At 37.0% G+C, this 14,800-nt stretch overlaps 1 protein-coding gene across 3 annotated transcripts in view; it reads left to right on the forward strand.

Moving 5' to 3' along the window:
• Window positions 1-965: 965 nt before the first annotated feature.
• The window catches only part of BRINP3 (BMP/retinoic acid inducible neural specific 3), a 489,588-nt gene continuing 475,753 nt past the window's right edge, over window positions 966-14,800 (forward strand). The window contains exon 1 of one of the 3 annotated variants that reach the window (XM_061382185.1): window positions 966-1,042. The gene's annotated coding sequence lies outside the window, so the exon portion shown is untranslated. Of the gene's footprint in view, window positions 1,043-2,479; window positions 2,734-3,306; window positions 4,113-14,800 lie in introns of those variants that run through there. The other 2 variants (XM_061382186.1, XM_061382184.1) reach the window with 2 other exon arrangements.

Raw genomic sequence — 14,800 nt, forward strand, 5'->3', positions numbered from 1 at the left:
GCGCGGGAGACTCGCAGCCTGCCACCCTCTCCCCCCAGGACAGGGACGATTCTCAGAACCTCAAAAGCTCTAGCTGCTAAAGTGAGGCATTTGGAGCTGAGGTTCCCGATGGAAGTCCATTGCCTGGAGTCCCGGGGAAGCAGGATTCGCCGAGGAAGCAGGACCTGGGAGGGCTCCTGCCGCCGCCGCTTCCAGCCGCGGTTCCCGGGTCCCCTGCCTACGCCTCCCAGCCCTGCGCCCCCGGAAGCGCCCGGGAGACCCGGCCTCCTCCGCATCTTCAGCCCCCCAGGCCAATCCCCGAGGATCCGGCCATCCTAAAGTGAACACAGGGGTTTATCTGGGGGGCTCGGTGGAGTTGGGCTTCCTTACTACGCCTCCCTCCGTTGCTGCGAGGGAAAGAAAGGGAGATCCTAGTGGAATGCACTGATGGAATACTGTTAATCCTAATAATAATGTTCCCAGCACAGGTAACTCTTAAAGAACTGAGAGAGGGAAGATCTGAGCAGGATTTCCGAAGCGGTGCCCTCTTGAATTCTCATTGGATCCTCCCGAGCAGACTAAATCTCTCTTGCTGCTCTATCTATCAGGATGACTACAGCTTCGCTCACTAGTTCTCTCTTTATCTCGCTGTCTTCAACACATCTTCTTACTTCTCTTCGCAGATTTATCTGTAGTCCACCTTCTGGTCTCTGGGGTTACACAGCTTCTATTTTCCCCCACTGTCTGGGGCTGTACAGTCCGTAAATTTTCACTTTGCCTGCCTAAGGATCACCACAAATAAGCCTCCCCCCTCCCTCTTCTCGCCCCCCCACCCCCAATAAAAGGCACCTCTTTCACATTTTGCCTCCCTTCCTTGGGGCTTCCTGGCTTTCCGTGTAACTGGTTTTTACTTGGTTACATGCCACCAGGAACTGCTGATTATTTCAAAGTTCCACCAGCCTGAAGCTCATCACTCTACCTTGCTTTGGAAGATCATGGAATATCTGTTGGAATTCTGGATGTATTTTTCTCACAGTCTTCTTGCTTCCTGAAATTTCCACTGGTAAGTTCTTCTCTTCATATGTGATTAGAAACTTACTGCTAGTGTTATTTTTGATAAACCTGTGTGTTTAAAAAATGTCTCATGTCTTACATTTTTGTCACTTTCAGAACCCAAAGATCTATGTGACCCTGTTGATTAATTAGTATGTTCCTTGCAATTGTGCTACTACGATACAGCCCATGTAATGAATCACCCCATCCCTTTTTACATTCTTTATTTCTGCACTCATTTATGTTCAGGTTATAGGAAACATTAACCATCCCTCCCTCCACCCCCCAGCCGCACCCCCCCACCGCGCCCCGCAATGCTTCTTGGCACATATTCTTGTGCCATTTGAAAGATCAAATTTTATACGTTTGTCTAAGAGTGAGCTTAAAACAGACCTGCTGACAATCGCAGGGTCTGAGAAAGTTCACTAGTTCCTGATCTTTAGAAGGTTGTTCAGGTCACTATTTGCTCATTGTAAGCAATTACATGACTAGGGAGGACTTTCCTAAAGTGTATTTTTGTGGGTTCAGGATATCAAGCACTAAAATCCACTGTATGGTAACAAGAGGAGTGTGAGTTTTGAGTGCACCATTTTTTTTTTTTAAACAACATCCCAAATCACACATGAACACATTATTTTGGGTGTTGTATTTAAAATCGGGCATCACACTTGGGAGTACATTTTCAATTTTGTGAATTTAGCCTGTGAACAGTTAATTGGACACAGAGTGCTCATTTCAGAGGAAGAGAACTATCAGAAGCAAGTACTGATTATATTGGTTGTAATCACTGAAATTCAGGGACAGGCTTTATAGGAAAAAATTAATTGCCTCACTCTTCACACTTGTTCAACCCCTAGACTCATTTTTAATAAGGATGTTAATATGTCAGTGTTTTATTTTTTTTTTCACTTTTATGAGCAATTTTATGGGCTAAACTGACAGTTAAGATTACCACTTCCCTTTTAAGTATAGCTGTGTTGAGAAACATTTAAATCTCAGCTTTTACTTCACACATTGACAAGGACACAGTATTTATTTAATGCCAAACATGAATGTATCATCAGTCATCCCTAATGCATAGAGATTTTTTTCCCCCTCTGCGAATCCCCCGCCCCCAGTAAAAACAAGTTGCTGGTTTCTACATTTCTGATGGATAGAGGTGAAAACCTATTGTTCAAGCCCTTTTTCCCCCCTTCTTTCTTCTTTAAAAAAAAATTCTCAGAAAGAACTATTTCTGTCGTCATTGATGACTGACTCGACAACCTATATTTTTTTGTTTTTTTGTTTTTTTGAATTCAAGAGCCCTTTTAGCTTCCAGACAGAAAAGTACTCCAGCTGCAGCGACACCCCATCCCCCAGTCTCGGGATTCAAGGGCTTTCCCCTCCTGGCTCCCAGCGAGAAAACGGGGCTGCCTGTGGTCCGCACCGCTTGGCGCCCCTCACCCGTCACTAGTTTCTACCTGGTCTCCTTCCCAGCCTGGTCGTTCTGCCAGACAAGTGCCATCAGCGTCCGAGATTTCAGCTGAAGAAACGAGGTCTTAGCATAATTCACCAATTCAAACATCCTCTTTGGAGGACTGCTGCTGTTGCGCAGGAGTGGAGGGAGGGAAGGAAAAAAAAAAAAATCCAACTTTCAGTGCAGTCAGATCTTTGCTTCTTAACGTAGTCTACCCCAGTAAGGCACAGACGTAAGGTACTTAGGTAAGTGCGTTTTCCTGTATCATAACCTGAAACTCAAGTTGGTGGAGGGGAGGTGTGCGTCTAGCAGGCTCGTACCGCCAAAGGCGCTTTCGCCGGGTGGGGTAGCAACAGGCGACTCGCCTGGAGGTTTCTCCGCAGCTGGTGGCAACGCCTAAACTACTGGGCTCCGGGGGCGCGGAGGACACGGGGCTGGGTGGACCAGGCTGCTCGGGCTGGGCGCCGGGAGTGGGGACGACTCGCCCGGGTGGAGACGGTACCCTGCGCCCCGCCCGCCCCGCAGGCACAGCCTTGGCTCTCGGCCCCTGCGGCGAACGTGCGCCCGTCATGGGCATCGCAGCCCCGGAGCCGGGAGCGCGCTAGGGGTGCTTCCTTACTTCCCGCTCCATTGCCAGCCTTCCTCCCGCCGGTTTTGAGCAAAACCGCTTTTCTGTGAGAGAGGCCAGATTTGGTATGAGAATTCCTCATCCGCTCCCATCTGCGTTTCTATTTATTTATTATTATTATTTTTGATGAGCTGTGACTAAGATTAAGACTTGACGGCTCTCCAGCATGCCTGCCTCAAAAAAAAAAAAAAAAAAAAAGTCGCCGTCCGCATCCGTCCGCTTAGCTGGGTTTAGAAGAGCTAGCTGACTTCTTGGGCTCTGTGGGAAAGTGTAGCTGACCGTCACACCCTCTCCTGCTTCAACAACTCGCAGGGATCTAGTGGGCGGGAGGGGTGGAGGAAAGGAGTTGGATGTCAACTTGGAGCCAGAGGTTGGAATGGAAGTGTAAAGCAAACCGTAGGGATTGGGAGTCTTTCAGCTTCTATTACCCCCACTTGAGAGTTAGGATTTTCTGTTTCTGTCCCCCTGTCCTGGAGGTGGGGCGCGAGGTAGGAGGGTCCAGGCTGGGCGCGCTCGCCTCCGGCGTCCACCCGAGAGGGGGTGGTGCTTCCCGGCCGCTAGAGAAGCTGGATCTGCAGCCGAACGGTGGCTCAGAGTTGAAGTCTCCGATGGCTGTTGTCCTAGTCCCCAAGAGTTGAGCCCAGAGAGCCTTCTCCTTTGCACCAGGTCAGGAACGTGAGCAGCCCTTTGGGGCAGAGACCTCCCTTGGACGGGAATCCGACTAGGAAACGCTGGGGAGGCTGTTACCTCCGAGGATAAGATGCATGTTTCCAGCTGTGTGAAATGACCACCCGAGGCTTGAAAAGGCGTAGAGGTGACTGGGGTTGCGAAATAACCCTACTATTGCTTACAAATAGTCTAGCCAGTCAAATATAAGCAAAGAAGAAAGCACCAGTGTCTAAAACTGTCACAGCCGCTTCGAAGACAGATGATCAGATTTGGGGGACTTTTTTTCTTTTGCGTGCCATTTAGATTTATCATCATGCAGTTAAGCAGGTAAGAACTGAATGTCTATATTTTATTGACAATGAGATAACCTGTGTTTGACCCCTCCCGTGACAATTTTTTCCTCTGTTTGAAGCGATGGGTTATATGTATTTTCAAATGGGTCTGCTATGATGCATAACTTCGTAATATTTGCATTCATGAGCCGTTTAAATCCATTTCAATGTTTAACATGCATTCATTTGAGTGTTCAAGGTACATTTACTTAAATGTCTAACAATGTTACAGAAATCATAAACTGGGCCAAGGTGAGAGGAACAAATGGAGAGGGTAGACATCAGAAGAAGGAATGTAGAACCCAAATGAAGGAAGTAAGGAAGTAGTTGCAGAAATGCCTTAAAACTGCTTCTTGTTAAGGTCACAGACCTGAATACATAAAGGACAGCTGGAGAACTATTCAGGGCATCTTCAAACAGCAATTTAATTCTGACTACTTGAGGGAAATTTATTGGGGGGTATTTTCATGTAATTTTCTTAATTAAAAAAAAATTAGAGTAGATATGGGTTGTGTTGTCAAATACGGTGAGAAAAGAGCTTGCCCTAAGGTAAGATATGTTTGACCCCAGTATAGAAATCTTTGAGCTTAGGAGACCAGTGGGAAACCGAAAAATACAATATAAACAATTTTTTCCATTATGAAAAATCTCCCATAAATAAGACTTTTAAAATTCCAAGTTTTGTAGATGTATAATGTTACCAGCCAATAGATTTCTTCCACTCTCAGATTTAACAACCATCCCCCCCCCCAAAAAAAAAATCTCAGTTAAAATGATTAAAATGCTAAAACTCCATTTGAAGAACTTCTGTTATTATTATTGATATTGTTTTGTTATGTTATGCTAATACGTTTAAGGAGTCTGGAGTCCCCACACAGTGAAGCAAAAAGAAATATTAATAAGGTACAATCCTAAAACTGTTCCATTTATTTCTAACAGTTTTTCTTCTCTAAGAAATCATATACTTTAAGATTTTTCTCTGGAAATATTTTAAGTGCTTACATTTATTGATGTAGATCTCTGATCAATAATTTTCTGCTTGTAAGGCTCACTGATAACATATTGAAGACATATGAAAGATAATTGCAACTTTGGGTCATAAAATTGCAAAGTTATAGTGCTTTTCTTAGTTTGATGCAAGAGGTAGTTTTTACTCCACTGGAAAAAGTAATTCATCAATGAATTCCACTTTCTTAGTTCTTTTGCATTTTATCTTCTAGAGTTCTATTGTAGTGAACATGACATTATTATATATTATATTACATATGTATGTCCACTTTTGGGTGAGTGTGGAGGCATTGATTTTAAATTACATTGTTCTAATAGTATTTTAAAATAAAATAAGCATGATACCATATGATAGATTTCACTTATCATTTAATCAGATAATATGTCATTTCAGTTTCTCATGAGCTATTTTCTCTTAATAAACTCAACATTGTAATGGAAATGTACAGTTTTATAAAGTATAATACATTTTGATTTTAATCATGCTGAATGATTGGTATATGATAGTGAAGTAAATCAAACCTAAGAAGGATGAAACCATTGGGATTCTAAGAGTGTCTGTGCGTGATTTTGTCTGTCATACACATACATGCATGCATGAAATTAGCCTTACTGCTAGGTTTGTGTGTTCTTTAAATAAAAGAGACTTTCTTTTCAAGATAGTGCCTTTGTGTTTTTTTCTCTACAAGTGCAAAGAGTCAACTGATAGAACTTCAAAACTTTGATGCTTTCTTATCAACCTATGCTTCTGTTTCCTATGTTACTTGTTACTTTGATCTTTTTCATATTAGCTCCCAAATGAGTAATTACTGACCAGAGTAGGTGTCTAAAATTTAAATCATTTAGAAAATTGAGTATTAGTATCAGAAGCTCAAAGTTCAGACACAAAGAGTAATGTAAAGATTATCTGTGTCAACTTTTGAACAAACATCTTTTATTAAAAAATATCCCAAAGGTATCTGTATATTATGACTATGACTTATGATTAATGAGGTCTTCTAGCATTTTTCTTTTTACCTCTAGTAGTGGGTTATTGTGAAAGTAGAGAGAGATGGATCTGAGATTCCTTCCTCAGTTTTATTTTTAGTTCCGCCTCACTAATGGGATCCTAGTAAGATTTCTGTCTACTCTTTACACTCCTTATCTCTCACATAGTTAAAAACACCAGAGTGTTGTTGTAGAAAAAAAATGACCCTAAATAAGGATGCTTTAAAAAGATAAATGTTGTGGAGACAATATATATTTTTCAAAAGGTATCATTTGCATTTGATTTTTTTTTGGTTTGTTTTCTGATAAAACTCTCCATGAAAGAAGTAATGTTGACTCAACTTTAAAATATACATATATATATATAGTACCAAATATTCTTGGTTTGTTTTTATGGTGTCTAATGAGTTTACATAATGTTTCTTTTATTTTGATATCATATAGCCTAGAAAGAGAAAAGCTTACTCCTTAAGACACATTAGTTTTTACGACTTTAATCCTGTCTGTCTTGGGAGAAGAGTCACTTTTACAAAAATAGTTGTTCTTGACTGGCTTTTCACCGTCATTTAGTGAAAGTCTGATTTCTTAGCAAGTTTATATTATTAACTTGTTGATTTCTCTCAGATTATTTGAAAGCAAGATCAAAATATTTTCATATAACAACTTTCATAATGAATAAACTTGAGAAAATCATACCGGTAATTTCTATCATTTATCAACTCATATTCAGCTTACCAGAAGTAATTAGGTGACATCTAGCATTGTTGGTGTTTTAATTTAGCAATTACTTGGAAAATTTCATTTAGACATTTAGTAGTGTAACTCTGACCAGAGTTGCATGTGCTGTTATTTAGTTTTATGATTTTAATGTTTACAATTCATGAGTTCTAAAGAAGAGCAAAAGAAAAAAGAAATGTGCTTAATATCATTGATTGCTAATGGATGGTCTTGACTCTTAAAAGAAAAGGATGGTGTAAAGATGTTTATTCCATTCTATAAGAGTAAAAGATTCTCTGAAGATGAAATTTAATCATGAACACTAATGGCCTTTTTACTGAAAATATATCTAGAAGTTCTGATCCAGCTTTTTTTTTCTTAGCAATATCAAATAGCCACTCTAAGCATTTTATACTGGTCATCAAATATCCTCATCAATAACATTTTAAAGCTTTTATCGCTATCATTTCAAGGATATTTGATGGGTTATTAAGAATATTTATATCCAATTACTTATTTGCAGACCTATCCAGTTACAAAGTTTCCATAGATAACTATTTCATAAGCTATGAATTAGCTCTTCTATATTTATGTTTGAAATAAAGTATTCATGCAAACAGTTCTGGGATATTTCTCAATTTCATATTCAAAGTAGCAAATCATGAATAACTATTAGATGCTCTAATTGAAATAAACACAGTGATAATTTTCTAACCAGTTTCTTTTCCCCCAAAGATTAAAAGATATAACTAATATACTTTCAGTGAGCTGAGTAGATTTTATTTTATCTTAACATAAATAATTGTGTTAAATTTTAATTGTTTATTTTTAACCAAGAAAGCATAAATTCAGATGTGAAAATATGACATGCAATCTAATAATTAGGAATCTTACAGAGTCTTTCTTCCATATTCACTGTTATTTCTTACAATTTATAATTTCTCACGTTTTTAATTTTTTAAGTTTAGAGTTACAAATGGTAGTTTTCCTCAATGTAACCTATATTAACTTATATTTTAGGAGCATTTGTATTACTGCATAAACCCTAATTTTCTCAGATGTGGATGACTTTAAAAGCACCAAAGGCATAACAAATTTGTTTCAATAGCTAATAAAGAAACTACCATGCTACAGTTCCAGCAAATTAAATCTATAAAATACATATTTATTGATTAAATTAATAAATATGTTAACATTACTTTCAAATGTATTGTAGTTCTCTGCTACAGAAGAATTATCGTTTCATAATGGTGTGTTTCATTTAAATTCCATTATAGATTTATTGTGAAAGAATGCTTATAGTTAGACTTTTTCTTCCTGATTTCTGTGAGTATCAGCCAACCTCATCAGGACTGAGCTTTTTTTTATTAACTTTTCTGGAGTCTTGCATTTTGTTAATTTTAAAAGCTATCTCTAGAATATTGCACCATTAAAAAACAATCTAGCCTTGGGAAGACCAGAATTGAGTAAGCATGCATTTTAGTTTTTAAGTGTCAAATAGTGACTCACTACTTCATAGTTTCATTAAACACTCTCACAACTTAAATACATGATCTTTAAAACATTTCAAATGATGTTCTTGAAAAGAAGCCGTTTTAGGAAAGTGATTAAATCAAATCAAGGAGTAAATTTAAATGTGTTCACTCAAGTATCAAAATATGAAATCGCATATTTATGCAGGTTGCTTATCATGAGTCCTTTGTAATTTGTAATATCTTTGATATGGATGTACTTTTAAGATACAAGGATTTGTAACTGCTTTTAGTTATGCAATTTAATACTGTGTATAGAAGCGCCTTCTGAGGTAGCCAAAGTAAATACAGAACAAAAGTTAATTCAATCACTGAGTTTCTGAGATAGATAATATATTTAACTGGCTTTCCTATCTTTGTGTGGCAATATTTCTAATGGTTTTAAAAAATCAGCCCCGTAAATGTATGTACAGAGATGGTGGAATAGTCTTTTTCAGAAGTGAATACCTCAAATAGTAATGAACAAAATCTAATTATTCACAAGAAAATCATTCAAGATTGAATAAAGCACACACTAGAGTTGTAAAAAAAATGCTCCTTTATGATAATTAACCAATACTTTTCTCAACATTTTCTTATATAACATCAAATATATTAATATACAGACCAAGTCTAGCTTACTCAAAACATTTAAATTGAGTGGTTTTACTTGAATTTACTATGAGAATTTCTAATTATTCATTCAGGCCTGTCACCAGAATACAAAGTTTCAATACATTATATACATGTGATAAAATATTTTCAGGATTATACATCAAATAATGTGGAATAAGACCAGAGTTTCCAAAATTGAATAGTCTAGAATAAAAATGAATTGCCAATGATCGTTTAACAACAGCGACAGATTAGAAAGTATATTTTCTGTTTCTTATTACTAATTTCACTCCTAATGAGCTTTTTAACCAACTTGTTAATTTGAGTTCAAAACCTGTCTTGAGTAAGCAATTTTTGATAGGATGTGCATTTTTTTGATTTGTAAGTTATACTCTGTTCCACTTTTTAAATTTTCCCAATCACTCAAAAACAACACTTTTTTTTTTTTGAAATGTGAACTGAGAGAAATGAATCCAGTCTTCACTGTGAATTTAAACTTAAAATTCATAGCTAAGAAAAACAATCCTGAGTAATTTCTTAAGAAGCACAAAGTTATTCTTGAAGCCTCTTTTTTGACTAAAGTACTTATTTTCAGCATCTTCTCACCTCTGAGTGGAACTTCTAGTCTTACATTGCTACTCCCAAACATATACATTTTTGCAACACCTTGTCTGCTTATTTGGGGACTTGTAGATCAAGGGCAGATTATTTTAAATGTATAGTTTTCTTTATACTTCAGCTAAAAGAGTAACACCAATTATGTTTGAATAGTGACATAACTGTGGCGAAAAATAACTTGCAGCATCCATGTTTCCTCTTACAGTGAACTCTAACAGGTTTTCTTGTGTCTCTTCCATCCATCCATGAAATGTGAACATTTAAACACGTCTCTTCTTTAACCAATTTAAAAGACAAAACAACAAATTACAATCTATGAAGGTAGGCCAGGAAGATATGAAAGATCACTCATGTCATTAGAACTATTTCAACCTATCCTTGACAGTGTCTCTTTAAGGAAATCAATTCTGATTTAGAGTAAAAACAGCAACTCCAACATAAACTGTTATTAACTATTAAATATATTTCTTTCTCACCAGTAACATTGAATCAGTAAGGTAAACCAAAGTTTAGTCTAGGGTCACATGATTCTTTCATCACAAAAATGATAACAATTTGACTGACTTTACTGTCTTTTAAATATAGATTTGCAAAGGTCTGAGCTGAAGATAACAATGTATTTGCTCAGCATTGAAACTGGACAGTTATTAACTATTTATTAAATTTTTTTCTATTACCAGATTTTGGTTTCAGATAAGTCCTGCAATATTGATTCTTATGTTTATTATTTAGAAGGTATTCTTGGCCAGTTCAGACAGTATGATTTTAAAAATTACTGGGAGTGGTTAAGACTTCACCTTCCAATGCAGTGGATGTGGATTCCATCTCTGGTCAGAGAGCTAGTATCCCACATGCCTGGTGGCCAAAAAAACAAAACATAAAAAAAGAGGCAATATTGTAACAAATTCAATGAAGACTTAAAATTACCTCTAGTATGTACATGACATGCTAGATATTAGCTTATATTCAAGTTTCTCTGTATCTGATACAGTAATGCCCCATTTATTCTTTCTTATAAAATTCTTCAAAACCTGCCTGGCTCTTCTTATATAAAAACTTTTTAATAATCTAGATTTCCTTTAAAAATAGATTTACTTTACTTTTCGTTTTAAACTTAGTATCTTAAGTTCTTTATATCTCCCTGAATGTGGAGACAGTGAGCTATTTTAGCAGTTAAAGTAATTTATTGCCAAGAGTGGTCCTTGAAAATACCAAATGTTTTCACAATTCTGTGTTGGGCAATGATGGGGAAAGCAGGTGTTCATATTTAGAAAAAAGTTTAGTTACACAAGCTAGAATATATTGCCAACGCCAGGCACTGTAAGGATAGTTACCGATGCAAACATAGACCATCCCAGCATCTCTGGCAAACTGGATAAGCAAAAGTCCATTGCCGAAGACTCATTCTTTAATTAGAAGTACCCAGAGGTCTGAATCGGAGTAGGGAATGGCAACCCTCTCCAGTATTCTTGCCTGGGAAATCCCATGGACAGAGGAGTCTGGCAGGCTATAGTTCACAGAGTCGCAGAAGTATTAGACACAGCTTAGTGACTAAACAAGAGCAACACAAACGTTCTGACACTATTAGATGCTGGTTCAGAATAAATTGGAGAACAGCAGACAAAGATTTAACGGCTTGCTGATAGATTGGTTTGTTTGCTGTAGATCACATCTTTTTGTGATTTTTGTTTTTTTTTAAAGAAATATTTAATGGACATCTGATCCACTGAGTGAACTAGGGTAAAGCTTGGGAATATAACAATGAAAAGACACACTTGTGCTTAAGAGGCATATTTTTTTATTTTTTGCTATTTGAAGTATGCTTAGAAATAATCCACAAGGCAAATGTAATGCTTGATCACTCATTGTATTTTCACACATGTCCAATTTTGATATTGTAAATATAATTATGTTTAAGAGAAAGAGATAGTTGTCAAATTCCTCAGTTTACAGATAGGTCAGTAAAAATGTATTTTCTATCTATAATATTAAAGGATAACTATTAAAGAGACATGGAAGAACAAGCAGGGTTCTGCAAATAAAGTCATACTGATTTAGTTGACATCTGAGTCTGTGGTGATTCATTTGTTTCAATGTTAGCTTTTTTTAGTGGAAACATTTTCAATGGCTTATGCCTTTTGATTTTTAGGACTTACAGTGAAAGGAAAATCATATTAACGTTGCAAAAATTCACTTTACAAATTTAATTTTCTTATTTTATCTTGTATTTATTGAGGACTCCCCCTGTTTCCGGTTCTTTTCTTGGTGGTACAGATGCATCCCTGGTGGCTCAGATGCTAAAGAATCCACCTGCAATATGGGAGACCTGGTTTGATCCCTGGGTTGGGAAGATCCCCTGGAGGAGGGCATGGCAACCCACTCCAGTATTCTTGCCTGGAGAATCCCTATGGACAGAGGAGCCTGGTGGGCTGCAGTCCATGGGATCTCAAAGAGTTGGACACGGCTGAGTGACTAAGCATAGCACAGCACACAGCATAGATACATTAGTGAATCAAATAACACAAATCGTTGCCTCATGTTGTTTGTACTGGAATTAATTGTTACATTATTACAGGCATTTCAGGAATTATTATACTATTATAGGAACTATTATCCTGTAAGTTGAATGATCCCTATAACCAGAATTAGAAGATAAATTTAGGAGTGCACTGACAATGTTTATAACCACACTGTCTTAGGTTGTTGTTGGTGGTTTTATTGCTAAGTTGTGTCTGACTCTTGGGACCCCATGGACTGTCACCTGCCAGGCTCCTCTGGCCATGAGATTCTTCAGGCAAGAATACTGGAGTGGGTTGCCATTTCCTTCTCCAGGGGATCTTCCCAACCCAGGAATTGAACCTGGGTCTTCTGCACTACAGGCAGGTTCTTTACCAACTGAGTGACTAGGGAAGCCCTCTCTTATGTTTGAAGTCGAATATTTTCATTTCCTTGCAAATGAATATAAAGAAACTGAATATTATTATTTTAAAAGAGTTTTCTATGGCTAAAACAATACAGTTCTTTGAAAAAACTTTTTAATAATTTTATTAAATTTTCTTTGAAACTTCCTTGCTGCTACTGCTAAGTCACTTCATTCGTGTCTGACTCTGTGCGACCCCATAGACGGCAGCCTGCCAGGCTCCACCGTCCCTGGGATTCTCCAGGCAAGAACACTGGAGTGGGTTGCCATTTCCTTCTCCAAAGCATGAAAGTGAAAAGTGAAAGTGAAGTCGCTCAGTCGTGTCCCACTCTTCGAGACCCCATGGACTGCAGCCTACCAGGCTCCTTTGTCCATGGGATTTTCCAGGCAAGAGTACTGGAGTGGGGTGCCATTGCTTTCTCCAGGTTGCCATTGCCTTCTCCACATACTATTTTTGTGTGTGGGTGACTTCGGATTATACACTTCTATTTGTGTTTCTCAGTATAGAGACTTCTAATTCAAAAGCTCATTTCACCTTCTAGGCCTGGTTAACTTCAAAGCAAGTTTTAGTCTTATTAAAGAGCAAGAGATTTATTGTCCATTTGGTTACCAAACTCCAAGATTTCTGAACTTCATCCCGTTTATTATGTTTTAGCCTTAGAATACATCATTGAGCCTTTATCAACAGTAGTTCAGATACCTTAGCTAAGCAACAAGTTAGGATTATACTTTCAATTTTTACTCAGGCTCACCATAAATATATATATTTTTATAAAGCATTTCTAAAGCTTTGCAAAACTGTAACTGAGGCTGTTGTACATAAAGGCAGGAGCAAAAGGTTTATTATCTTTGCACACGCATGAATTTGCACAGAGTATGTTTTTTTCAATTAACTTTTTTCATCAGATTCCCTATAAACTTGCATTTTTGTGGCAGAATTCTGTTACTGACAAGAAGCACTTTGTCCTTCACAAGCCAGAATGCTTTTTATTATTGGAGCATGCCAGAAAAAGCAGAACCATGTTTCCAGTTATAGTAACCATATTAAATCCAGATGTCTGGTACTGTTATTTCCACTTCATTCCTGTACATAGATTATTTTAATCTTTATTTTAGACTGTCTTCTGTTTCTCAGTTTTGGTAGTCAAAGATACTAATTATAATAAGGTTTCTGAAGCATCCCTCATATTTTACATTAAAATTAGATTTTTAATCTAAAAATACTATTCTAAATATCTTCCATTTGAACTTTATTCTTATGTCTCTGACCGCTTTCCTTTTGAATGAAAATTGAGTACAATCTGAATCTTACCAAGATTTTTTTCCATGATCGCTTATATCAAAACACCAAAATATTTTATATTTAAACTGTAAAGATAAAGCAAGTGACTTGAAATTTGGGCTTTTAAGAATAATGTCTCCTATGTTCTGGACAGAACTAGAGAATGGAACTCACTTTCTATTCATTTTTTCTAATCAGTTCTACCATTAGGTAGTAGCATTTAACTTCCTCTTTATTGGTAAGACAAGATTGTATTGACAGAATCAAGCAGGAGATTAGTTCCCTCTACAATATAACCTCCTCAGAGGAATACTAACCCTCATTAAGATGGAAAACACTTAAAGCTGTAATTCAGAGGCACTGTATTGCTCCATCAGCTAAATAAAATAAATAACGACAAGTGCCCTCTGGAATACAGGTTTAGCAGAGTTAAATGACTAAGAAGATTCACTTCTAAGTCCAGTCTTAACAATGTGATTTAAAACAAGAAAGCTCAACTTTTTTAGAATAAGAATAGTGAGAAAATACAATAATAATGCACTATAGTATATTAATATAATGACAATATCTTTCTAGTATAAGCAGTGCCTAATGTAGCAGCTCATATATTTTCAATAAAATAAAAAGGAATTCAGTTCAGCACATGTTCCCAAACCTTACAATGTGCATGGCAAGGTGTTAGACATGAGGGGCTCCACGGGTTCCTATGCCAGCAGATCCTTCCTCATTTGGTCATAAACTAAGGTGTTTAAGAGGATAATACTAGTACATTGTAAAATTTTAGAAGACTAATAAATGAAAATCCATCCAGTATGCAGTTATTTTAATAATTTCCAACAAACATATTGAAAAGAATTTAAAGTAGTAATTAACCCAACCAAAACAATTGTCTGTAAAATTCAAAAAGGATTGCTAATTCAAATCAGTGCTTCCATTATTTCTGTCGTCTCTGAGTGGAGAACTTCAGATTTTTGTGATGTCTGGAATTGAATGGCTTTTTTTTTTTTCTTTTGCTTCAAAGATCA

Source organism: Bos javanicus, chromosome 16 (assembly GCF_032452875.1).
Source record: "Bos javanicus breed banteng chromosome 16, ARS-OSU_banteng_1.0, whole genome shotgun sequence".
Classification (NCBI taxonomy): Eukaryota; Metazoa; Chordata; class Mammalia; order Artiodactyla; family Bovidae; genus Bos; species Bos javanicus.